We start from the raw sequence: 26,781 nt of genomic DNA, 5'->3' as shown, positions 1-26,781 counted from the left end.
AAGAAAGGAGACTATAAGCCAGTTAGTCTGACCTCAGTGGTTGGGAATATGTCGGAGTTGATTACAAAGGATGGGGTCTTGGGGGACTTGGAGGCGCATGATAAAATAGACCATATCAGCATGGTTTCCTCAAGGGAAAATGTTGTCTAACAAATCTGCTGGAATTCTTTGAAGAAGTAACAAGCTGGATAGACAAAGGAGAATCGGTTGATGTGTGTACTTAGATTTTCAGAAGGCCTTTTGTTTAAGGTGTCACACATGAGGCTGCTTAACAAGCTAAGAGCCCATGGTATTACAGGAAAGATTCTGGCATGGTTAAGACAGTGGCTGACTGTCAGGAGGCAAAGAGTGAGAATAAAAGGGGCCTTTTCTGGTTTACTGCCAGTGACTATTGATGTTTCAGTGGGATCTGTGTTGGGACCGATTCTTTTTACATTATATGTCAATGATGGAATTGATGGCTTTGTTGCAAAGTTTGCAGATGATATGAAGACAAATGAAGGGGCAGGTAGATTTGAGGAAGTAAAGAGGCTTAGGAAGCAGAAGGACTTGGGTTAGGAGAATTGGCAAAGAAATGGCAGATGGAATTCAGTGTCAGGAAGTGTATGGTCATGCACTTTTGTAGAAGAAATGAAAGGATTGACTTACTAAGTGGAGAGAATATACAAAAAACAGACACAAAGAGACTAGGGAGTCCTTGTGCAGGATTCCCCAAAGGTTAATTTGCAGTTTGACTCTGTGGTGAGGAAGGAAAATGAAATGTTAGCATTCATTTCAAGAGGACTGGAACATAAAAGCAAGGATACAATGTTGAGACTTTATAAAGCACTGGTGAGGCCACAGTTGGAGCGTTGTGTGCAGTTTTGGTCTCCTATCTTAGAAAGGATGTGCTGAAGGAGCTCAGAGAAGGTTCACAAAAATGATTCCAGAATTGAATGGCTTGTCATATGAAGAGTGATGCTCTGCTCCTGTATTCACTAGGATTCAGACCTCATTGAAACCTATCAAATGGTGAACAGCCTTGAAAGAGCAGATGTGGAGAGGATGTTTCCTATGGTGGGAGAGTCTAAGACCAGAGAACACAGACTCAGGATAGAGGGGAATTCTTTTAGAACGGGCATGAGGAGGAATTTCTTTTGCCAGAGAATGGCAAATCTGTGGAATTTTTTGCCACAGGCAGCTGTGGAGGCCAAGTCTATATGTATACTTATGGCAGAAATTGATAGATTCTTGATTGATCAGGGCATGAAGGGATATGGGGAGAAGGCAGGAGATTGGCTCTGAGAGGAAAATTGGATCAGCCATGATGAAATAGCAGAGCAGACTCGGTGGGCCAAATGGCCTAATTCTGCTCCTATATCTTATAGTCTGATGTTACAATGGTTTATGAATGTTTTTGTTTGGAAGGAATACAGTATATGGCTGGAATCATTGTTGACAAACTGATGGGAAATGTACAACCGACAGATGGGAAAAAAATGCTCCTCTTGTGTTACAGTACTGTGTCTAATAACAGGTCTGGTTTGATGTCAGCACCACTGACTGAGCCAGCACTGATACCAACAGGAAGTCAGTCTTGGCAATTGTGTTTGAAGGCAAGACCGACTATAAACAGTTTTATGCTTTAAGAGCTGACACTATTGATGTTAGCTGCTTCTGTTTCATCAAGTCACTGCCGTTCCACTCCTTATGGGTGGCCTGTGGAGGCCTTTCCCAGCTGTGGATGGTTGAGAGAGGAGGGATCGCAGCTCAGAAATGGAAACCAGCAATCACTGAATTTGATTAGCAAGCGGGTAGAAATTTTAATGATGCTTAAATCCTCCCTGCAATGTAAAAGTAGATCCAAGCATATAAAATATATGATATCCAGTAGAACTTGTACCAATTAAATAGCAGTATTATCTATGTCGTGTAAGGAAACTGGTACAAAAGGCGTTAAACTCGTATGATGAGACTGCATACAGACAGCACCAGAGATCCAGGAGGAAACCCTGACATCTGGAGCTAAGAAACGGCAGCACTAACTGCTCCATCTTTATATCAACACAGAGAAATTTAGTTATGTTTTCCTGTTGTTCCCTGTGTGATATATTGATGACATTTTTGTTGATCAGGCTGTAATTAGAATGCACACTGGGAATACCAATTTAGAGATTCTAAGTATGTATGGGAAAATTGAGTTATTTGGACTACTTCCATTGTGACATGAAAGTCTATGGAGACTTCATAGAAGCTAATAATACTTTTATGGTGATCAAGCAATTTGATTATTTTTCTGTTGACATTTTCTTCTGTTTTGGGAAATGAATAGAGATGGTTAACTTGATGAATTGTTACCTTATAAAATATTTTACAACAAATTGATCATGCAGTCACCTTCCAATCTTTTATGGAGTATTTGATGTTAAGTTCAGGACAAATGTGGGATGGGAGAAGTTAACTTGCAAAGAAGCAATACTGCAGTATTAGGTCAAGCTGTGTCTATCCCACTGTAAACACGCACCATCTTAATTAAGTCTTGTCCAGAAATGAAGCTTGGAAATGTTCATGTTTCTCACTCACTGTCAGCTAATCAAGGCATTTGGGTCACCATGGAACATGCTAGTGCAGAAATTGGGAATGTTAAGATGCTTGAGCAAATGGTGAATATATGGTTCATGGTTTAACTTATTTATGAAATCTATCCAATCACAGGAGTGCACTGTAGGCTGTGACAACTATTGTAGTGTTTTTAAATAAAGAACTGCAATATTAATATAATAAAACTCAAAGTAGTTGAGGTATAAATAAATGTGGGATGACCTGAAAGATAAGTTTGAATAGGACATAGGTCTGTTGGCATATTCTTGCTGTAATAGTTAAAAGTGCCATTTTTGAACTGGTATATACTGTTTCTCTGATTGTTTGCACTATTATTCCTTTTGATTCTTGTGTTCCACATGTGCATTCTTGATGTGGATAGTTGTGTTGCCACTTTGTATCATTTATAATATAGCCTGTATGTGCAGTAAAACAAAAATCACTATAAATGGACGAGACTCACTCCTCTGTTCTTCCCCTAGAATTTTACTTCTTAGTAAATGTAAATGGAGGGAATGATTTTCTCCAGAATGAGAGAGAAATAGAAATGAAGGCAGACCTAGGGAAAAAAATGAATAGAGTTTAAAGATGAGCTTTATTTCAAAGTTAAGTTTATTATCAGAGTACATACATGTCACCACATACAAACCTGAGATTCTTTTTCCTGCGGGTATACTTAGCAAATCTATGGTACAGTAACTGTAAACAGGATCAATGAACTACAAACCGTGCAAATACAAATATAAACAAATAGAGAGAGCATGAAATAACAAGGTAAAGAGCCTTTAAAGTGAGGCAAGCAGTTGTTACTGGATGAAAACTTCAAGGCCTAAAGTAACATTCCAGAGATGTCACTTCAAATACCACTCTGACAGAAATTGAAATGTAATTATTTGAATAATCTAAAATAGCTGATACCATGAAACTATCAGATTGTTGCAAAGAAATATTCAGTTCATTATTTCTATTCAAGGAAAGAAAGTTATTGTCCTTGACCTTGGCTGCCATCTATGTGACTCTGAATCCATATTGTAACAATGCTGTTGATTGTTAACTTTGGCCTGAGAGGCCTTGCAAGTCATCAGCAATATCAAACTATTTGTGTACACACAATTTGCGGAGAACTAGATAGACTCCCCTGGCACTGATGCTTTTGTTGGATTTGGGGACACAAAAAGTGTCCTCAAGCTCGCAGGGACTTCTTGTGAACATCTGGGCTGTGCTGTCTATCAGTATTGAAAGCTGCCCCATGGATTAGTTAAGAAGTCTGATACAATTTTCCTCCTATGAAACCCATCTTCCTGCCAATGAGCTTGACTACCTGTGTTTCAGTGAAGCATCTTGCCCCACTGGTAGGATAAGTTATTTAGAGGATGGTATAGGGTCAGGATCAAAAGTCCTTGGGGCTCCTTGTCATTCTCATGGCTATGATAATAAAAGTAAAGCATCTGTTGATTAGCAGTCAAATTTGTGTTCCTCTATGTTGAAGCAACACTTGGAAGTAGCACTGAAAGAAAGGTTGGCATAGAATGTGCTAAATTCATAGAACAATCAGTTCATGATGTTGTGCCAGCTTTTTAACTTACTCTAATAGGCATCTGTTAGTCTCTAGAGACCTAGGCCTAGACAGGGTTGTATGGGAGACCACTTGCTCATGCTCCAAGTCTCCCCTCTCCATGTCACCAATGTTGTCCAAGGGAAGGACAAGTGCTGATACATCTTGGCACTGGTGTTGTCGCAGAGCAATGTGTGGTTAGGTGCCTTGGTCAAGGACACAACACTCTGCCTTAGCTGAGGCTCAAACTAGCAACCTTCAGATCACTAGACCAACGCCTTAACCACTTGGCCACACACCAACACACAACATACTCTAAGATTAAAACTGAAGAGCTAGTAAGCAGCAAGTAAAATCTGTGCTACACTAGTGCTTGGCAAAGGACACCACAAATTTTCAGTACCGTTACTTGTGCTGACCCCTTGGCAGTCACCATTATCCATAAATTAAGCTGGCCCAGCCGCATAAATATTGTGATTACAGGAGTAGGTCAGTGTTTAATTATCCTGTGAATGTGGTCCCTCTGAGGTCCCCACACTGTCTACTGACTAGAACGATGAGGACAGCAGGTACATTGAAGTGATGCCACCTGTCTGACCAAGGTTCAGACCATTCTGACTTTATTCGTTGCTGTGTCCAAACACTGAAGCTTTGCAGGACAGAGGAAGTACATGGATTGCAGAGGCACAGTTGCAGATTGCAGAGGGACAAAAACTTATTCAAAAATACAGAGGCAATTATAGTCTTGCAAAAGACACCCATATCTCATGAATGAATTAAAAATGATTTTTTTTTATCAGATTACCATTTGTTTTTCCATCAATTACAGAAGTATATATCAGAACATAGCTCAGTACATACATTCCATTACTCCTTGGGAGAAGCCAAGAGAATAGGATTGAAAGGGAAAATATATCAGCCATGATCGAGTAGTGGAGCAGATGCAATGGGCTGAATGGCCTATTACTGCACCTGTGTCCGAAAGCCTTATGGTCTTTTCACTCCCAGTTCATTTCTTTGCCTGTTTTATGGTTACTGACCATCCTGTGACTGGAAACAGTTTCTCATATTTACTCAAACTAAACTTTATTCCAAGTGCTTAAAATACATAGTCTGCTTCTTTTCTCACGGGACAATTGCAATTTTTCTAGTCCTACATAAATAAGGTCTCCTATCCCTGGTTCAAAACCCTCTCCGTTAAAGCTTAACACCCATCTGAAAGTCTGGTGTCAGGAATTGAAGAAAACTATTCAGGTGTGATGTACCCAGAGTTTTCTTTCAGCTGTTTTGGAATAATTTCCTTGCTTTTGTACTCTTTGCCACTTCTAATAAAGCCAAGAGGTTTTTTTAAGCTAGAATTTGTGCTGCAACATTTTAAAAAGATATGTGATTAGCCTGCTAGGGTGATACAAGTCCATGGCTGTAATTTTTGGACAAGATAAATCATGCTTTCTGGAAAAAGAAGATGAGCCTGTTTCAGTTTACTTTGTTATTTTCTCAGTGTTCACCCTGATAGTGACATTTCCTTTTATCATTGGAACCATGTTTCAGCACAAACCCGCGAGCAACTCCTGTTGTGCTCAAGTTCATTCTTAGAAATAAGTTTTCCATCGTGTACGCAGGAGACATCATCAACATCTAGGGTTACTGGAAATAAATTGCATATACCCAGAAATACAATTTTTAAAAGTATTATGCATTGTTAATTCATATTTTTAAATGCTTGCAAGAAATGAATCTCTAGGTTATGTATGGTGACCTACTGTATATGTACTTTGATAATAAATTTATTTTGAACTTTGATAGTAGAGTACACTGGATCGAAATGCAAATGCTGAGCAATAAAACATTGTGAAATGGTAGCAACAAAGAAGGTGCTGGAGGAACTCCAATAGTCATGTAGCAGCTATGAGAGGAGAGGCCTTGTCAATCTTGAGGGTTGAAAATTCTGATGCAGCATTTCAACCTGAAACATTAACAATTTCCTTCTTCCCACAGTCACTGCATGACCTACCGAGTTGCTCTAGCAAATTCTTTGTTGCTCCAGATTGCAACATCTGCAGTATCTTGTCTTGTGACTCCATTGTGAATTGTTATATGACTATTTGGATAGACCTGATGATAAATGTATGATTTCTTTGTTCAATCCCCACAGAAAATGAGGCCAAAGAACTGGATTACCTGGTACAAGTTACTTTGGTGTAATGCACACAAAATGCTAGAGGAATTCAGCACGTCAGGCAGCTTCTTTGGAGGGAAATAACAGTTGATGTTTCAGTCTGAGACCCTTCATCAGTCCTGAACTGCTGATTTCCTCTAGCATTTTGTGTGTGTTGCTCAAGGTTTCCAGCATCTTCAGAATCTCGTGTTTATTTTGACGTATTTCCAGGTAATTTTGCACCACTCTAAAACTTTATCTAGGCTTTGCCTCGAGTTTGCACATACTGTACCTTTGATATGAATGATCAATGCCAAGGTAATGAATAACCTTATAATGGATCACTCCTAGGACAATCACGTTCTTACAGCATTGTATCAGGCTGCATACTATCTAGATTAAATCCCATATGAAAGAAAAGATAAAGAAAAGATTAGCTTTATTTGTCAAGTATACATTGAAACGTGCGTGGAAATGCGGCTTTCGCAACATTGGTTTTTTTTGGTGATGTGCTGGAGCAGTCAGCTTGCAAAAGTCACCATGCTTCCAGTACCAAGCTCATCAGGTTTTCGCCTTTCCTGCTGTCTGTCTGTCTGACGCTGCCCAATTGCCCAGATCTTGATTGTTGTTCTTGCTTGTTGGTTGGCATCCCATCCTTGCATCCTCCCCTGATTTCCTAACAAGTATTCTTCATTCACAAAAAAAATTGCAAAAACCTGCATAGGGTCATGGGTACTGTCAAAAGTTTGCAATAGTGGACTTGTGAGAGAAGTTGTTGTTGACTATCATATAGCAGTCTAGTATCATAAACTGTACCAGCACAGTTTTTAAACAACAGATTTTTACAGTGTTGGCAGAATGCTTTCCACTGGTAGAAGTTAAAGATAATATCTTTCAAATTCCTTTTCTGCTGGCATAGCAACAAATTTCTTTTGCTTTTTAGTAATTTCCGTTGACTTCCCATTCTGCATTTTAACCCCTGCTTTCCACCCCACTTCAGAGATTCCTGCCGTTCGGTTTTAGTTTAGAGTGGTGTTATTCCACTACAGCCAGTCACTTGTCAGACTTCACCTTCAACGTGACAAGGTAGTTGATCACAATCTTGAACCTATTCACATTTATTAGCAGAAGAACAACACACACAAAATGCTGGTGGAACACAGCAGGGCAGGCAGCATCTTTAGGGAGAAGCGCTGTCGACGTTTCAGGCCGAGACCCTTCGTCAGGACTAACCGAAATGAAAGATATTAAGAGATTTGAAAGTAGTGGGGGGAGGGGGGAATGCGAAATGATAGGAGAGGACCGGAGGGGGTGGGATGAAACTAAGAGCTGGAAAGTTGATTGGCAAAAGTGATACAGAGCTGGAGAAGGGAAAGGATCATGGGACGGGAGGCCTCAGGAGAAAGAAAGGGGGGGGGGGAACAGAGGGAGATGGAGAACAGGCAAACAACTAAATATGTCAGGGATGGGTTAAGAAGGGGAGGAGGGGCATTAACGGAAGTTAGAGAAGTCAATGTTCATGCCATCAGGTTGGAGGCTACCCAGCTGGTATATAAGCTGGTGTTCCTCCAACCTGAGTTTGGATTCATTTGGACAATAGAGGAGGCCATGGATAGATATATCAGAATGGGAATGGGACGTGGAATTAAAATTTGTGGCCACTGGGAGATCCTGCTTTTTCTGGCGGACCGAGCGTAGGTGTTCAGCGAAACGGTCTCCCAGTCTGCGTCGGGTCTCACCAATATATAAAAGGCCACACCAGGAGCACCGGATGCAGTATACCATACCAGCCCACTACAGTGTCACCTCACCTCTTTTCACTTGGGCAATAGAGGAGGCCATGGATAGACAAATCAGAATGGGAATGGGATGTGGATTTGGACAATAGAGGAGGCCTCCAAACTGATAGCATGAACATTGACTTCTCTAACTTTTGTTAATGCCCCTCCTCCCCTTCTTACCCCATCTCTGACATATTTAGTTGTTTGCCTGTTCTCCATCTCCCTCTGGTGCTCCCCCCCTCCTTTCTTTCTCCCGAGGCCTCCCGTCCCATGAACCTTTCCCTTCTCCAGCTCTGTATCACTTTTGCCAATCACCTTTCCAGCTCTTAGCTTCATCCCACCCCCTCCGGTCTTCTCCTATCATTTTGCATTTCCCCCTTCCCCCCACTACTTTCAACTCTCTTACTATCTTTCCTTTCAGTTAGACCTGACAAAGGGTCTTGGCCCAAAACGTCGACAGCGCTTCTCCCTATAGATGTTGCCTGGCCTACTGTGTTCCACCAGCATTTTGTGTGTGTTATTGCTTGAATTTCCAGCATCTGCAGATTTCCTCGTGTTTGCTATTAGCGGAAGAAACTGTTTCAGGGTTTAGGGACTTGGCTTATCAGCTGCTAATTCAAACAATGACAATGCTGACCTGACAAATACAGATAACTTAGCACTGACTGAAAATGGGAGTTGCTAATCACTGCTTAAAACTGTAGAAGGCTTCTGTGTTTACTTGGTCACTGGGAGAGAGTGCAGGCTATGGTTTTGAACTCTGTAACACTAACTATTTTGCAAGTGAAATCTTGATTGGAAGGCAGCCCAAATATGAACAGGTCAAGTTTGAACATGGAGTGGTTGGCATTACTAGGATCAGAAGCGACCCTGTAAATCAAGGTTTATGTCAGTAACACAAGTGAATTTACTTTGTTGTTTACATGCAAATTTAAATACATTTTGCAGAGGAACCCAGAGAATGGTATTCGATGGTTGCCTTTCTATCCAGAGACCTGTGACTAGTGGAGTGCTGTATAGATTGGTGCTGGGTCTGTTCTTGTTTGTCATCGAGATCAATGATCTGATGATGATGTGGTAAACTGGATCAGCAAATTTGCAGATGACACCGAGATTGGGGGTGTAGTGGACAGCCAGGAACACTATCCAAGCCTGCAGCGGGATATGCATCAGCTGGAAAAATGGGCTGAAAAATGGCAGCTGGAATTTAATGCAGACAAGTGTGTGGAGTTGCACTTCAGTATGACCAACCAGGGTAGGGCTTGCATGGTGAATGGTAAGGCACTGAGGATGTGGTGGGATAGAGGTCCATAATTCCTTGAAAGTGGTGTCACAGGGTTATAAAGAAAGCTTTTGGCACATTGGCCTTCATAGATCAAAGTACTGAGTACAGGAGTTGTACAAAATGGTGATGAGGTTTAATTTAGAGAGCGGTGTCCAGTTTTGGTCACCTATCTATTGGAAGCATGTTGAAAGAGTGCAGGCAACACACACAAAATTCTGGAGGAACTCAGCAGGGCAGGCAGCATCTATGGAAAAGAGTACAGTCGATGTTTCAGACCTAGAAGACGTGAGTTATAGGAAAAGGTTGAAAAGGTTAGGACTTTACGTGAGCGGTGATGTATTTAAAGAGAACAGAAGAAGGATCTTCTTGACTTAGAGGGTGGTGAGATTGTGGAACGAGCTGCCAGTGAAAGTAGTGGTTGCTGGTTTGATTTCAACATCTAAGAGAAATTTGGATAGGTACGTGGATGGGAGGGCTATAGTCCCTGTGCAGGTCACAGGGACAAGGCAGGCAGATTTATGGTTTGGCACAGACCAAATGCGCTGAAGGACCTGTTTCTGTGCTGTAAAGTTCTATGACTTTCTTTCAACCTTAAACCAAAATATGTTTATTTTCTGGAATAAAATGTGATAACAGCCATTTATAGACTTTTTCTGTCACTGGAAATTCTGCTGAATGATTTTCTACATGCTGTCTCCGGCAAAATTATTAGCCTTCAACCATCAAGCTGAACCAGCACTAATAACCTCAACTCTGAAAAGATTCTACAACTTATGGAATATCTTTCAAGGACTCTACAGTTGAAGGTTCATGATTGTTTAACATCACCAGCAGTCCACAAGTGTAAAGGAGAATTAAATAACTACTTTGGATTTGATGCAGCAGGAAAAAAAGAACACAATAACCTAAGGAACATGATAATAAAAAAGAACCCTATATATGTACATAAGTTAGGTTTTAAACATATATTGTACATCCATAATGTGATACTAGGCACAGGAATGTCTGTAATCCTTCGTGATATAACTGGCCCTTTTCCTGCACCTTTCTGTAGATATGTCTTTTGATGGTGGGTAGGCTTGTGCCAGTGATGCATTGTGTGGTTTTGATTACCTGTTGTAGAGCCTTCCTGCCCACTGCAATGTAGTTGCTGTACCATGAGGAGATACAGCTTGTTGGGAAGCTCTGTACTGCACATTGGTAGCATGATGTGAGTATATGTACATAGTCCAGCTCGCTACAGCCTCTGCAAATGTAAAAGCACTGGTGGTGAGCTTTCATTTGTGCATGTTGTAGTTTGAGACCATGAGAGATTGTGCAAGATGTGCACTCCCAGGAATTTGAAACTGCTTGCAGTTTCCACTGCTGTGCCACCAGTTCAAAGAGGGGTGTGAGTAGTGCAAGTTCTTTTGAAGCCAATAACCATCTCCTTTGTCTTCTTGGCTTTGAGGGAGGAGTTAGCAGGCCTTGAGTACTTCCACTTCCTCTCTGTCAGCTGTCTCATCGTGGCTGGTGATGAACCCCACCATTGTTGTGTCATTGGCGAACGTAACAATGTGATTACTCGAGTGTTTAGCCATGTGGTCATGTGTGAGCAGAGAGCTCAGCGCACAGCCCTGTGGAGCATCTGTGTTGAGGATGATGGGGAGGAAGGTGCAGTTGCACATCCTAATTATCTGATGGCTGTCGGTTAGGAAGTCAAATATCCAATTGCTCACTGGGATATTTAGACTGAGGAGCAGGGATTTGTTCACCAAAGTCTATGGGATAATAATATTAAATACTGAACTGAAATTCAGGACAGCATTCTGACATTTGTCCTTGTTTCCTAGGTGTGTCAGGGCCAGGTGCATGACTAATGTTATGGCATCTGTTGGAGAGTAGATCTATCATTATGTATATTGGTGAGTGTCAACTGTGGCAGGAATGGACATTTTGATAGGTGCCATTACCAGTCATTCAAAGCACTTCATGACGATTGGCGTCTGTGTCACTGGGTGCTAGTTGTTTAGCTCAGAAGGTGCAGAGTTCTTTGGTACAAGGAAGATAGTGGCTGATTTGAAGCACGTGAGGACAGCAGCCTGGATGAGTGAATTGTTGCAGATGTCCGTGAAGACATCAGTGAGCTGGTGTGCAATTTTCCTGAGTACTCGACTGGGCATGCTGCCAGGCCTGGCCACCTTACGGCTGTTGAGTCTGCGGTCCTTATCACGTCTGACAGACAGTAGCTGCTCACCAGAGGGAGGGGTAGCTTTGCGCGCCTCAAAACATGCATAATTGTTATTCAGAGCATCAAGGAGGGAGGCTTGCTGGTGAAGGGACCCGAAGCTACGAATCTAAAAGCAACCAAGTCTGGGCTATTACCTTGGTAGAGACTGGGCAGGGATAACTGGATCTTCATATTACAACTCTAGATTGGAGTCCACATTGCAGATCTTGATTGCTCTCTATTTCACAGCCTCTCCAATTTCATCATTGGCCTCCATTGTTCTTCTACCTCATCCCTTACCGAGCCATTCTTTCTCAAATATTTCCACCCCTATTGCTTACTAGCCCACCTCCCAAACATCTCAGTTATTCCTTCCGCCACTCTCCCAGTTGCCGTGTGCGCTGACAGAAAACTGAACCCAGGGCTAGTAAAACAGAAACTAGTTTATTCATTGGATTTCCAGCTGAACATTGGTGGCTTGACTGGAGATGAATCAGTCTTGAAACACAAGGAGCCCACAATAAGTGCTAATGGGAAGTCCACTTTAAATAATCACAGAATGCAGAAAACCTGTGCCAGTCAAAGTGAACTCGACAAGATGCAATAGAAAGCATAAGACCTTAACAAATCTAGATAATACAACAATTAATAAATACAGGTGCTCAGGCCTGCAAGATTCACAATAGCCTCTTGATCTAAACACTAGCACCAGTCACTCCTTTCTGTCAGTTTTAAACCACCTCCATCTCAAACTCAGCAAAGCTCTCAATCATTTCTTACTCCAAAGCCAACTGTAGCACAGATATTATGAGGTATGGAATTGAAAGGTTTGAGATCACAGATCTTCAGCATTGCTGTGGTTTGTAATCAAACTGCTCAAGTGTTAAGCCCAAAAGTTGTAAATGTACGGTTGATATTTGAATTCATGGGACATTGGCACCAGTGTTGGGAAGGAGAGAGCATTTCCAATGGGATGAGCTCCACCTGAACCTTGCTAGGACCAAGGTTCTGGCAAATTACATAACCAGGCTTGTGGATAGGACTTCAAACTAAATAGCAGGGGTCTGGCTTCAACAGTTTGTAGGAGTGTGGATGAAAGAAAAGGGTAGGGGAGTGCAAGAGAGGTTACTGAATTCTCCAGAATATAAAGAATAAATCAAAAAATTTAGAAAGGGATAAAAATTTAATTTAAGGCATTATGGAGACAAAATTGAAAAGAAGGGTGCTGAGTAGATAATTAAAGGTGTTATATCTGAATGCATGCAGTATATGAGCTAAAGTAGATTTCTTGTTGTGCAGTTAGCAATTGGCAGTTATGATGTGGGCATCCCAGAAAGAAGATCACAGCTGAGAGTTTAAAATCCAATGATACACATCAAATCTAAAGGAGAGACGGTGAGCAGAGGGGGTAAAAAATTAGATCAAATCCTCAGCATGAAGTGATATACAGTCAGAAGATGTAGAAGTCTGAGCAGAGTTAAGGAACTGCGGGAGTAAAATGACTCTTATGGGAGTTATGACTCTTATGAACAGTAGCCAAGATGCGCGGTGCACAATGCAACACAAAGTAAAAAAAGGTATGTAAAAAGGACAGTGTTACAATGGTGATGGGGTGGGGGAGGAGGTATATCAATATGCAGGCAGATTGGGAAAATTGGGTTGGTGGTGGATCCTAAGAGAAGGAAAGAGTGGAATGCATACGAGATGGCTATTTAGAGCATTAGCATCTTATGGTCGAGGCCACTAGAGAAAAGGCATTTCTGTATCGGGTGTTGTGTAATGAACTGGATTTGATTGGAAAAACATTTGCCACTTGTTAGCCCAATTCTCTAATTGATTAAGATCCCCTTGCATCTGCAGGAGCTTAAGGAAGGGAACCCTTAGGAGACAGTGATGGTAATATGATAGAATTCACCCTGCAGAGGGAGAGGCTAAAATTGGCTGTAACGGTATTACAGTAGAGTAAAAATAACTACAGAGGCATGAGAGAGGAGCTTACTAAAGTTGATTGGAAGGGGGACATTACCAAGGATGATAGCTGGAATTTCAGAGGGTAATTCAGAAGACACGGGATTGGTTCATCCCAAAGAAGCAGCAGTATTTTAAAGGGAGGATGAGGCAATTGTGGCTGACAAGGGAAGTCAATGGCAGCATAAAAGCAAACCAACCAAAAACAACTAAACAAACATTAAGGAGAGAAGATGAAATCTGAGGGTAAGCTAGGCCTGTAGCCTAATTATTCTCTTGTGGTCTTATGTGCTGCATTGAATTAGGGTGAACAAAGCATGGATATGAATGTTAAAAAAGTCATGTACTAAGTAATGAAGAGAACTGGAGTCATGGAGCAATGCAGCTTGAATACAGGCCCCTTGGCTACATGCCTTTCAGACATGTCCACTCCTATACTCAGTGCTTTGATTGAAGGTCAGCATACTAAATACATTTTCCACCACCGTGTCTACCTGTGACGCCACTTTCAAAGAACTATGTTCTTAAGTTCCTCAGTTATTCTGTTCCATTGCACTCTCTCATGCCATTACATTTATATTATAAATGTTATACTGCTATGACTTTACAAAATGCACCATCTTACACAGCTGTATTGAAAATCATTTACCACTTTTCTAACTGATTAAAATCCCCTTGCATCCACAGTAACCCATTTCAATATCAACAACACCTCCTAGAAGAGGGATCCTAAAGTGCATGCCAAATATCCCTGAAACTCTAGGATTCTTACTTTTGTTTGACAAATCATAGAATACAAGAGGAGAGATATATAACATGTTAAAACATTCTGGAAACATTAGTCAGCCCACAGCTGGAGCACTACATACAGATCTGGTTGCCACACTGGGGAAGGGATGTGATAAGACTCCAGAGAATATATTGCAGATTTACAACAATATTGTCAGAACTGCAGAATTACATTTATAAGGTGAAAATCAATAAAACTGTAGATGCCGGAAATCTGAAATTGAATAGAAGAACATACTTGTAGGACAATTTGGCCAATGATGTTGTGCTGATCTTGATGGCAGTTTACAATAAATGTCCTCCTTCTGTGTATCATTCATGTCCCTGGAAAATACTGGGTGCCCTGACATTAGCAGACCATGCTGATAGAAAGTATTATTGGAAAGAGAAACAGTGTTAACAGTTTAGATCTGAGACCATTTGTCTTGGACCTGAAATGTTAACCCTGATCTCCCTCCACAGATGCTACCTGATCTCCTGAATGAACGCTAAATGTAACTGATACTGAAGATTCAGTGGCTGAAGGTCAGAAGCTGATGGAATTCGACACTGAAGAATTGAAGCCCAAATGGACGTCAATACTGAAGAATCAAAAGCCCAGAAGTTGGAAACTGATACCAAAGAATGGAAGTCCAGTGGTTGATCAAAAGTTGAAACAATGGATGAACCCCTGGGTCTGCAAGTCTGAGTCCACTGTGGAAATCGGAGGCTCGACGTTCGTGAGTCCAATGGAGAATAGGGGCCCAGAGGTGGCCTGTCCTGGGGTTGGAGGACTGCTTGTATGTGTGAGTGGGTGGATGAGAGGGAGGAAAAGGGCTTAATTTGTTGCTGTTGTTTTGTTGCTAATGTTGTGCTGAATATGGTGGGCATGCACTGGAATGAATGGCAACACTTGTGCGCAGTCTACAGCACCTCCTTGGGTTGTGTTTGTTGTGAATGCAGAAGGTGCATTGCACATATGATAAGTAAATGAATCTGAATCAGTCAGAATGGAACAGCATAGCACTGTACGGCCCTTTTGCCCAGGATGTTGTATCCTAATCTGTGATCAATATAAGGCCTATAATCTTATATTTTTCTTCCATCCATGTGCCTGTCTAAATGTTGCTAGCACTTGTTTTTTGAAATATAAATTAAGAATTGAGATAGTCAAGGCTGGGATGTTTTCCTTTGGAACAAAGGAGAAATGAAAGAAATTTAACTGAGGCAGGTTGTAGCTCAAAGTGGGAAGGAAGAGGGGTTGAAATTTAGAAGAATTAGAGAGACATTGAGAAAAGTACTAATTCATTGAACCCTGAATTCATTGGAGGTTTTGAAATACTCATTACATTTAAACTATCCTTGGATGGGCATCCATAACTGCGGAGGTATAAACCAGGAACTGAGAAATGGGATTTACTTGAACTTAATTTTTGGTCTGCACGAGCCATAAGGCCTCCTTCTTTGTGGCACATTTTTATGATTTCTCTACAGTCACCATCTGATCCCTCAAAGCCTTTCAACCATGAGCCAGGCATAAAGTGAGTGTGATTGAATATACTTATCTAGATGTATACGATCTCCCTGGACAAAGCAGCCCTCTTGAACGGTATCTATTTCATCAGCCACCGGAAATATTTAGTAATTTCATTGCTTTGGTTTCTACCACCTTTGAGATGCACAACAATGTGCTCTTTATGTGCACAACAAATTGCTCCTTAGGAGCAATTTCCAATCTCTGCCTCTACTCTTTAGAAATAGACACATCAGAAAATCACCTTCTGAAAGTCCTTGTCCTAGTCATAAACCATTCTGAATTATAAGTGTTTCTATATCTTCTTCATCTCTGAGGTACAGTCCTGAATCCACTAGCAAATATTAGCAGTTTGCTCAACAGTAATATACAACATGAAGCTGCCAAGGACAACAAGGGATGGGCAATACGATACACTCCCACATAATGGATTCCAATGTTTTCCCAACCACTGATGTGAGGCTACTTGGCCTATAGTTTCACTCTTGGCTTTCTTTCAACCAGTGAAAGATCATTCAAGATTAGTGCTGACCTTAAGAACCTTGATCTTAAGGTTGTTATAGCCGGGAGGGGTAGTGGGGATAAGCTTCCACTACCTACTAACTGGTGTGCATCTCAAATAGCCTCTGACAACCAAGTCCAGCTCCTGGCCTTCACATCACATATGGCTTCGCTGCTAAGCTTTGTGGATCTGTTTCTACTGACAGGAAAAGGACAAGGGTGGGTTTCTGGCACCTTAAAGCCTGTCACTTCGGGCAGATGGTGCTCATCAACTGTGGTTAGCTATTCTTCAAGGAGAAGGAAAACTCTGATTTCAAACTTCCACAAAAACTTCGACAAAAAGCTTCTGGTAAGATGGCGGAGTGCTTGGAAGCAACAGCTTCAGGAGGGCCAACCAAAAGTGTTGTTTATTAGATATAGTTTTTATAATGCAAGGCCCTGCTGGACTTCAAGAACTTAAAAGTAATGCAGGTCTACCCTATCAGTGAGTTATTTGTTGATGGAGAAGCTAAAGGAGCTGGACTTGGTGCAGACTGCGTTGCTGCCTGTGACAGAGAGGCGTCAGAGTCGTCGGTGTGTGAAGATGGCGTGCAGTCTAACTGCAAGTGATTGTCTTAGGTTATGTCCACACTGGACCGGATAGTTTTGAAAACGCTGTTTTTGCATAAAAACAGTAGGCGGCCACACCAGGTGTTTTTAAGAATACCTCCGTCCACATTAAAACGGGTATTTGGGCAAATCTCCTCCTACTGGGCATGTGCAGGACACATCTACAGAAAACGAGCGACATGTTTGGTGTTGAATCTCACCATGAAAGACTTGGTGTGCATTTGTCCAGTTACAGACTGGAAAAATTTAAAAGGAAATTGCCAAAAGACGGACAGCTGTTGGCTCTCACGCAGGAGGACTTAAAACTGAGAAAACAAATACTGGGGCATATGGAGACAATCAGCAGGGAGTTCACAGACAGTATGACCCAGCGGATGACGAACATTGAAACACTGACTAACTCTGTTGCAGGGAGATTTGCAATGATGAGGAATATGATGGCTCCCCACAGTACTTTTCACCACCACAGTACCAGCCTCACAGTCACTACAATAGCTACACATATGGACACACAGACCCCCGGGTGGCCCCACCAAAATCTTCCCCACTCCCACAGAGGGGTCACCCTGGAAATATTTCCTACAGCCATAGTCTCTTCACTGATGAAAGAGACAACAGCTACAACTAAATGCAATAAGGCTTGCTACTAGGCAAAAGTGAAATTTGCTGTTACCTCATTTGTTTGCCTTTTGCCATGTCTTTCTGTATTATTTTGCTGTATTTAATGTGCAATAAAATGAGTTACTGGGGAAAAATGATTTTATTTTTACCTGAGAAAAAGTGAAACATACTATTTTCCTTTTTTGACCTTAACATGTTCACATCTATGCCAAACTTAAGCAACAATTTAAAAATGACATTTTGGAAGTAGTGACAATTGCATCTATTGAATGTTTGCACAAGCAATACATTAATAAAGCACCTTGTTAAATGTATAAAACATGTCTGCATCAGTGTTATCTTGTATCTCTATACAATGCTACATTAGGCTGTTACACATCTATTGTCAGAGAAGTACTTGCATAAAAAGGTAAACCACCTTCATACGAGCAAGGACAGAAAACAGGGCAAAGTGAGTATACTTATTTATTCAGTAAATTATGGGTCAAAGTATTTGGTGAGTACATTTATAACTCTTCTGGCTTCAGTCTCGTTGCCGTCTGTTCTGAAATTGTTAGGTTGTGTGGGGGGTGGTGGTGTTGAAATTCTCTGTCACACTGCAAAGCTGCAGTAACATTCTGCTCACAGACAGTCCCCTGAAGCCGTCCGCCATTGTTGTTGTGGTGTTGGAGGTTGCATTCAAGAAAACAATGAAATGCCACACTGCTGCTGCCATCTGTTCTGGCACATCATGATGGCATTTTTAAAAAGCTCTGGTTATCCCATACACACTACCCCGCTCAGTCGGTATTTTCAGATTTACACACTCTGGAGAGCGTTTTAAAAAAGCTCTGTTTTGGGGGGAGGAAAACGCTGTTTCAGTGTGGACGCAGGGTCAAAACGAAGAGAAAAAGCTTTGGTTACGGATTTATCCGGTCTAGTGTGGGCATGGCCTTGGTTGCATTTCATTGGATTGCAAGACCCTGTTGGACATCGGTTATGTGGAAAGCAGCAAGTCTGGTTCACTGGTTTATTGGCGGGGAATGTGCATGGCCTCGGTTGTAGCAAGAACTAGGCCTGAAATCGAGTTGTCATCTCTTTGCAGTCAACCAGGAGGGAGGCTTTGGGGTTGGTGTGGCGTGGCGAAAATGCTGGAGTTGGTGCTGCCCTCCAGAAGAACAAGCCTCAAGCCATGGTGTTGCCTGTTTGCATTAGACTTCAAATAGAATAAAAGCAAGAGCTGATGTTGATATTTGAACTGGAAAAGCTAGGCTGGGGATCTTGGGATGAATCGTCCTAAGATTTTAGCAAAAGATGCCAAAATGATTATCCTTACCTGTAATGATGTAATTCTAGGAAATCCGCTTGTTAGCTGTTCAATTACTTACATTCTTCTACATTTTGGTTTGGATTCCTAACTATTGAATTACAGACCCCATAATCATCATCATCATACCAACATTGATTTTTTTTTTCCTTCACGTGTCAGTTCTTGCACCAAATGGCACAACCCTGACCATTCAAGGTTGGCAACACGATGGTCATTTTTCAGTAAGCTGTGACTTTTTTGTCCTAAGTGTGTTCTTGGGGGTGGGTGGAAAAAAACCATGTCACTAACGAAAAACGTAAGTGACATGGTTTTTTTCCACCCAAGAACACATTTAGTCAGAAAGAAATGCAGCACAGAAACAGAGACACTTCATCCTATGAGCCTTCTGACCATAAGCCACCTACTTGCACTCATCTTGCTCAACAATACATATCATCTCCCTGCCCACTCCTCCCTTGATATTCTACCACTTACTGGCTATTGTAGGTTGCCTACAGTGTGTGGAGTAACATACCAACCTGTATGCATGCCGGGATTGAGGTCAGGATTGTGCGTGTCACTGGAGCTTTGAGCACCGCTTGAAGTGCCAAGAATATATTTCCACTGAGCATGAAGCATCTGATTCGGGTGGATTTCCTTTATCTTATTTATGTATCCTCTTCCATTGAGTTCCCACACTACTTCAGTCTCCATCCACCCACACTAGCACATTGCTCCACTCACTCACTCATCTCTAAGTTCATAACCCTTACTCAATAATTTCCAGTCCATCCACCCACCAAACACCTGTTTGCCTAAAGACAATGTACATTCAGGTCCAAAACTGGTGATCACAGGCTTCATCTCTTGGCACCACTGTTTGTTGCTCATGTGCAGTGTTTGTGGAGAAAGACCTTCATTTTATCAGTTCATTTGCACTTGACAGCTTGGGCTTCAGATGCTATTGAATTTCCAAATAGTTGTTGGGGCAACTGTTGAATGTGGCCCAATTGTTGTGCTAGGGTATTATTATGTAAGTTCATTGCCCAAAATACCTAACCATGTTATTGTCATTACAGATATTATAAATAACTCTTTATTTTTGTGCTTGAGCAAATGAGAGGACCACAGTTAATGTTATTACCCCTACAACTGTCAGGATCATGAACCAGTGTGTTTAATTTGACTCACCTCAACTCTGAACTGATTCCAAAACCTATAGACTCACTTTCAAAGACTCTACAACTCACGTTCTCAGTATTATCTGTAAGTTTAATTTGTACAGTTTGTCTTCCTTTACACATTGGTTGTTTGCCAGTCATTTTTTAATGTATAGACTTCCAGAAATTCTACCATACTACTTTATTTTCCCGTAAATACTTGTAAGAAAATGAGTTTCAAGTTAGTAGATAATGACATATTCATACTTTGATAATAAATTTACTTAAATTTTTGACTTTAACTTTCGACTTACTTTAGGTAACTATTTTCTATGACTTAAAATTGGAGTATGATTTAAAAAAAAACCCAAGATGGTAAACAATGAAATGAATTGCAAGCTTAGCACAATTTTGTTTTTCCACTGCTATTAAGCATCACTTTTGTTGTAACTGATAACCATGTAAATTATTCAGTATTTAATATATCTTGGCTTCAGATTATCAATCAATATTGAATTATAGCCAGGAAAGAAACACACACACCTGCACATTTGATAAATTATTAATAATTATACCATTGAAATCTTAAATGTTATAGGACTTTGAGTACCTATTTGATCATGTGCAGCAACCTCTGGGTGCTCTGGTTTCCTCCCACATTCCAAAAACTTACGGGTTAGAGGTTGTGGGTATACTACGTCAGGGGGAGGAAAATGACGACACTTGTGGCCTATCCCCAGCACATCCTCTGACTGTGCTGATCGTTGATTCATGCACCGCATTTCCCTGTATGTTTTGATGTTTGATGTACATGTGACTAATATCTGCATTTGCATAGTTTGTTGTCCATTGATCCTGTTTGCAGTTACTGTTCTATAGATTTGCTAGGTATGCCCGCAGGAAAGAGAATCTCAGGGTTGTATGTGGTGACATGTATGTACTCTGATAATAAATTTTACTTTGAACTTTAAAATAAAGCTGATCTTTAAACTCAATCCATTATTTTCCCTTTCTCTGGCTTCATTTTTATTTCTGTCTCTTCCTGGAGAAAATCTTGCCCTCCATTCATTTATATTCAAATGCTCTGTTGTTTTTCCTATAACCTTCCATTGGTTCCAGTAGTTCTACTTTATCAAACCCTCACTCACTAATCAGAAATAAAACAATTTCACTCTCTTCAGAGTTCAAAGTAAGTTTATTATCAAAGTACATACATGTCACTGTATACAACACGAGATTTATTTTCTTGAAGGCATGCTTAATAAATCCAATAATCAAAATAAAATCAATAAAAGGCCACACCCAATAGGGCAGACAGCCAGTGTGCAAAAGATGGCAAACCATACACATACAAAAGAAAAACAAAGGAATAATAATCATAAATAAGCAATAAATATCAAGAACATGAGATGAGGAGTCCTTGAAAGTGAGTCCACAGGTTATCGGAAGAGTTCAGTGATGCGGCGAGTGAAGTTATCCACTTTGGTTCAAGAGCCTGATGGTTGAGGCATAATAACTGTTGCAGAATCTGGTGGTGTGAGTTCTGACATTCCTCTGCTGCCCTCCTGATGGCAGCAGTGAGAAGAGAGAGCATGACATGAGTGGTGGGGGGGTCCCTGATGATGGATGCTGCTTTCCTATGATAATACACCATGCAGATGTGCAATGTGGGGAGGGCTTTACTTATGGTGGATTGTGCCATATCCACAACATCTTGTCGGATTTTCCATTCAAGGGCATTGGTGTTTCCATACCTGGCACATTTCACATAACTGCTCAACGAAATGCATGGAAAGCAAATTTGTATGACGATGTTTGTATGTTCCTTCCGTGACCTTTCTGTGTTTCCTCCCACAGTCCAAAGATGTGTATCAGGTAGTAGATTAATTGGTCATTGTTAATTAGGCTAGGGTTAAATCAGGAAATTGGGTGTTGCCGGGGGTCGCGGTTCAAAGGGCCAGAAGAGCCTGTTCCACACTGAAACTCAATAAATACACAAAAAAATGGATTGTACTTGCAAAGGCTGCAATATTTTTAATGTCTCTTTCTTCTTTCGAAGTCTGTGTTAATGAGTTCATTTCCCACGTCTGTGCACACTTTCTGTAATTTGAATTGCTCCTCTTGGGTTTATTCTTCTGCTGCATTGCTAAAATGGTTCTTCGTTCTCCTGCCATTGCTATCAACCTTTCCACTGTCCTAATTTGTCTTGACTGTATCTCCAATAAGCAGAAATCTTCTTTCTTCCTTCCACCCCTTCCCCCCCCACCCAGCCATTAGCATCAGTTTATTATTGTGTGAGTCAAGATACAGTAGGAAAACCTTGTCTTAGGTGTTGCCTAAACTGATCAAACCATTACACAGTGTATTAAGATAGAATGAGGTAAAACAATAAAAATAAAGTGTAAAAGCTATTGAAAGAGAGCAGTGGAGGTAAACGATAAAGTGCAAAATCGCAATAAGGTAGGTTATGAGGCCAAGTATCCATGTTATTGTACAAGATGGTTCTTCAAGTGTCTGATAACAGTGGGACAGAAACTGTTCTTGAACTTGGTGGTATGTATTTTCAGGCTTTTGTATCTTCTGTCCAGTGGGAAAGGGGTGAGAGAGAATGTCTGTGGGGGGTGGGGTCTTTGATTATGCTGACTGCTGTATGGAGGTAGTGAGAAGCATAGTCGGAGGTCATAGAGAGAAGGCTGGTTCCTGTGATGCACTGAGCTGATCCACGACAAGCTTGATTTCTGAGCTACAGATTCCATTGCTTCTCTGATGTCTCTGTGAGGCTGATACACTTGAATTATAATAATTTGTTCCCAGGAGGACCTTTCAACCATTCAGTCATCTACCTTTATATCATATCTTTCAATTTTACAGCAGCCATGCTATTCCAACAATATTTCCTAAATCCAGGATTACCACCAAGTTTAAGGACAGCAGTTTGCATGGGAATACCTTTGCAATCATGCAAGCTTGAAAAGGAAGTATTTCACTGTTCCTGAATTATAACATTGTCATTCTTTTGGAACTCCCTACTCATAAGCATTGTGAGAGTACTTGCACAAGGAATGCAGTGGTTTAAGAAGGTTGCACACAGTGCCACCCATATCCTGAAAAATGCGCATGTGGAATAAACAGTCAGTGTTTCTGGCAAGATCACCCTCTTTCTTGTTCTGGTTTCTGCCCCCTGCTTTTCCAGTCCTTTTGAAGGCTCTTGGCCCAAAATGTTCACCATTTATTCTCCTCCACAGATGCTTCCTGACTTGCTGAGTTCCTCCAGCATTTTGTATTCATGTCCTTCCATTCTCTGCACATTCATGTGCCCATCTAAGACCCTTTTAAGTGCCTTTATCATATCTGTCTCCACCGTCAAAAAAACACACACACACTTGTCCTTTTGAATTTTCCCCTCACCTTAGATCAATATCCTGTATTTCTGTACTGAGGGAATAGAAATGGACTGTCTATTCTATCTATGCCTTTCATAATCTTACAAACTACCACCTTAGCCTCTGCTGCTCCAGGGAAAACAAACCAACTTTGTCCATCCTTTTCAAGTTCTCAGGTTCAGGTTTACTGTCATTCAACTATACGCATGTACACAGCTAAATGAAACATCGTTCCTCTGGGGTCAAGGTGAAAATCGCAGTACGTATTGTATAGTCATGCACACCACATATAATAGCACGTAAACATCATCAGTCCTTGAGTGGCATGGCCTGAAGATTGACAGGTTAACATCAAGCATGAGGTGTATGTTTATGAAAGATGGTACAATGTTACTGGCACTATTATAATGAAACAAGCAGTTGTATAAATATATGTTGAAAACTGCAATAAAAGTGCAGGAGTCTTCACTGTCTGTGGTCTTGCAATCTGATGCATTACAGTCCCCATTCCAGGTGGTGATGAAGCTCGGTGGGACACTTTGTGCTCCAGTAGTATGTGGTGAGAATGGATGGTGAAGGCGAGGGAACGTGCATGTCCTGACTCTTTCCAGGGAGGAGCTGGTGATGTGCAGTAAGGAGTGGTGAACCTGTACCTTCCTGAAATCCATCTCTTTATTCTTGTCAACATTGAAATTCAGGTTGTTGTGTTTACACCAGTCCAAAATCTGCTCTACATCCTCCCTATATGCTGTTTCATCTTTGTTGCTAATGAGACCAACCACTGTTGTGTCATCAATGAACTTCAAGCATGCATCCTGCTAAATCCAGACTGCATCCTGGTAAATCTCTTCTGCACCCTCTCTAAAGCCTCCTCATCCTACCTCTAATGGCATAAGCAAAATTGAATGCAGTACTCCGGATGCAGCTTAACTAATTTAAAAACCTGATTCTTGAACTCATTGCTTTAACTGATGAAGGCAAGTATGCTTCATGCCTGTTTTACCATATATCAACCACTTTCAGTGAGCTGTGTGGAGACAGTTCAGGGGATATAGCACTACATTACATTCCTAAAACTCAAGTTTTAATTTTTGAGGTTCCAAAGACTTTTAAATACTTTGAAGATGGTAATTAAATGTGAGGAGTTGGAAGATAGATTGGTCTTTGAGATTGGAGGCATGTATGGAGTTATTCTGTTGCAGTTAAGGTAAATTTTGTGTAGAAGGTGGAAATACAGGTTATTGTCTCATAATTTTAACTAACAATAGAAGGGTTACCTGTTACTTTTAAGTTGTTTTTCAGAAGCTTTTGCTAATATTCATATTCCAAGTGCTTGCCAGTAAGGCTGATTGGTTGGTGATTATATTGTGCTCAGAGCTACTGACTTTCCATTTTTATGAAAGATCCTTGTATTGGAAATAATTTTCAGACTTGCATGGTAAAGTTATTAGTACAAGTCTTTAAGCCTGCTGTGTCTTTTAGAAAGACTCCCATTACCTCTGTTGCTGCATAATCCCCAAATCCCTTAATTTACTTTGTGTCCAAAGATCTATATCACAGCTTTGAATATACACATTCCTATCAGCCTCCTGAGGTACAGATTCCAAACATTTACAATTATTTTAGTGAATAGACGTCTTCTTATTTCTTCTAAACTAATAGTTACTTATCCTTTAAACATCATACTATAACATTTTATTTATTAAACCCAAGATAATTAGACTTTTTATACACAGCAGCGCCTTTACTTCATTAGGAATTTGTGAAGATTTGGCATGACGTCTAAAGCTTTGACAAACTTCTGTAGAAAGGGTGTATAATGACTGGCTATAGCAGAGCCTTGTATGGAAACACCAATGTTCTCGAATGGAAAATCTCACAAAAAGTAGTGGATACAGCCCAGTTCATCATGTCTGAAGCCCTCCCCACCATTGAGCACATCTACATAGAGCATTGTATCAGGAAAGGAGCATCCATCATTAGGGACACCAACCACCCAGAACATGTTTTCTTTTTGATGCCGCCATCAGGAAGAAGGTACAGGAGTCTCAGGACTCACACCTCCAGGTTCAGGAACTGTTATTACCCCTCACCCATCAGCTTCTTGAACCAAAAGGGATAGCTTCCCTCAACTTCACTTAACCCATCACCGAGCTGTTCCCAGAACCTATGGACTCACTTTCAAGGACTCTTCATCTCAAGACCTTGATATTTATTGCTTATTTATTTAAGATGATTATTTCTTTCTTGTATTTGTATAATTTGTTTTCTTTTGCCCACTGGCTGAACGTCCAGTTGGTGTGGTCTTACATTGATTCTATTATGGATTTATTGAGTATGCCTGCAAAAAAATAACCTCTGGTTGTATATGTGACATATATATACTTCGATAATAAATTTGCTTTGAACTTTGATGTTTTGTTTCTGAAAATACTTTTTCTCTATGTTGCACACATTCTTTTATCTTTGTGCTGCATATTTGCATCTTGCCATCTACAATGACTTTGTAAAGGTTTATACTGGCTTTTCCCTCAACTGTCATAAGTAAAATCTTATCCAAATGAATCAACATTGAGGACATTTTCATGGTACTTACCAATATGTTTTGCAATTAGTATCCAACAAATGTGTCATGGTGGAAAAGTGATCTGAAAGGGCAGGTTGTTAATGTACTTAGTGTCATCTGTGGATTTCTGATTCCCCAGTGGCAGTGAACATGCCTCCAGATGCATCGGCTTTCACTTTGACCGAAAGTGGCCACCTCTAGGATTTATTTCTAACTGCTGATTGCAAGGAAAAAATGTTAGTGAACATCTCATGTTTATTAGATTTGATTTTGTGGTAGAATACAGAGAGAGCCTGAGTTTGCCTGCATTAGTGGGTGACGGAGCATAGCACAGTGCAAGGAGTGGCATAGCAAAATCAGTGTGTATAAATCACCAATAAGCTGTGTCAATGAGTATTTAAAAAAACACAGATGCTTGAAATATGAAATAAAACTAGAAATGCTGGAAACACTCAATAGGTTAGGCAGGATCTGTAGAAAGAGAACCAAAGTTAATGTTTTGGATTCAAGATCCTTTGTCAGAACTGAGGAAGAGAGAAAATAAGAAGTGGGTGTTTCTCTCCTACTGAAAACTAACCTGGGCAGAATGATGGGTAAAACAAAGTGAATATTTCTGAGAGGTTGAGACAAAATGCGTTGACGTGCCAGTCAGAATCAGATTCGGGCTTCTTTTTCTGTGTTGTAAGTTGCTAATGGCACGGAAGTGGGGCATGCCCAGCAGACCCGACTATACTAACAGAATGAGAAATACTGAGTCAAAATCACCAAGGGACAACAGGCATAAATGTCCAGCTCCAATACAGACAGAAAGGCAG

At 40.8% G+C, this 26,781-nt stretch overlaps 1 protein-coding gene across 4 annotated transcripts in view; it reads left to right on the top strand.

Moving 5' to 3' along the window:
* LOC132378342 (progressive ankylosis protein homolog B-like) overlaps nucleotides 1-26,781 on the top strand; it is a 137,593-nt gene that overhangs the window by 22,256 nt on the left and 88,556 nt on the right. The window lies entirely within an intron of this gene.

Source organism: Hypanus sabinus, chromosome 20 (genome assembly GCF_030144855.1).
Source record: "Hypanus sabinus isolate sHypSab1 chromosome 20, sHypSab1.hap1, whole genome shotgun sequence".
Classification (NCBI taxonomy): Eukaryota; Metazoa; Chordata; class Chondrichthyes; order Myliobatiformes; family Dasyatidae; genus Hypanus; species Hypanus sabinus.
This window is presented reverse-complemented; position numbering and strand designations above follow the sequence as displayed.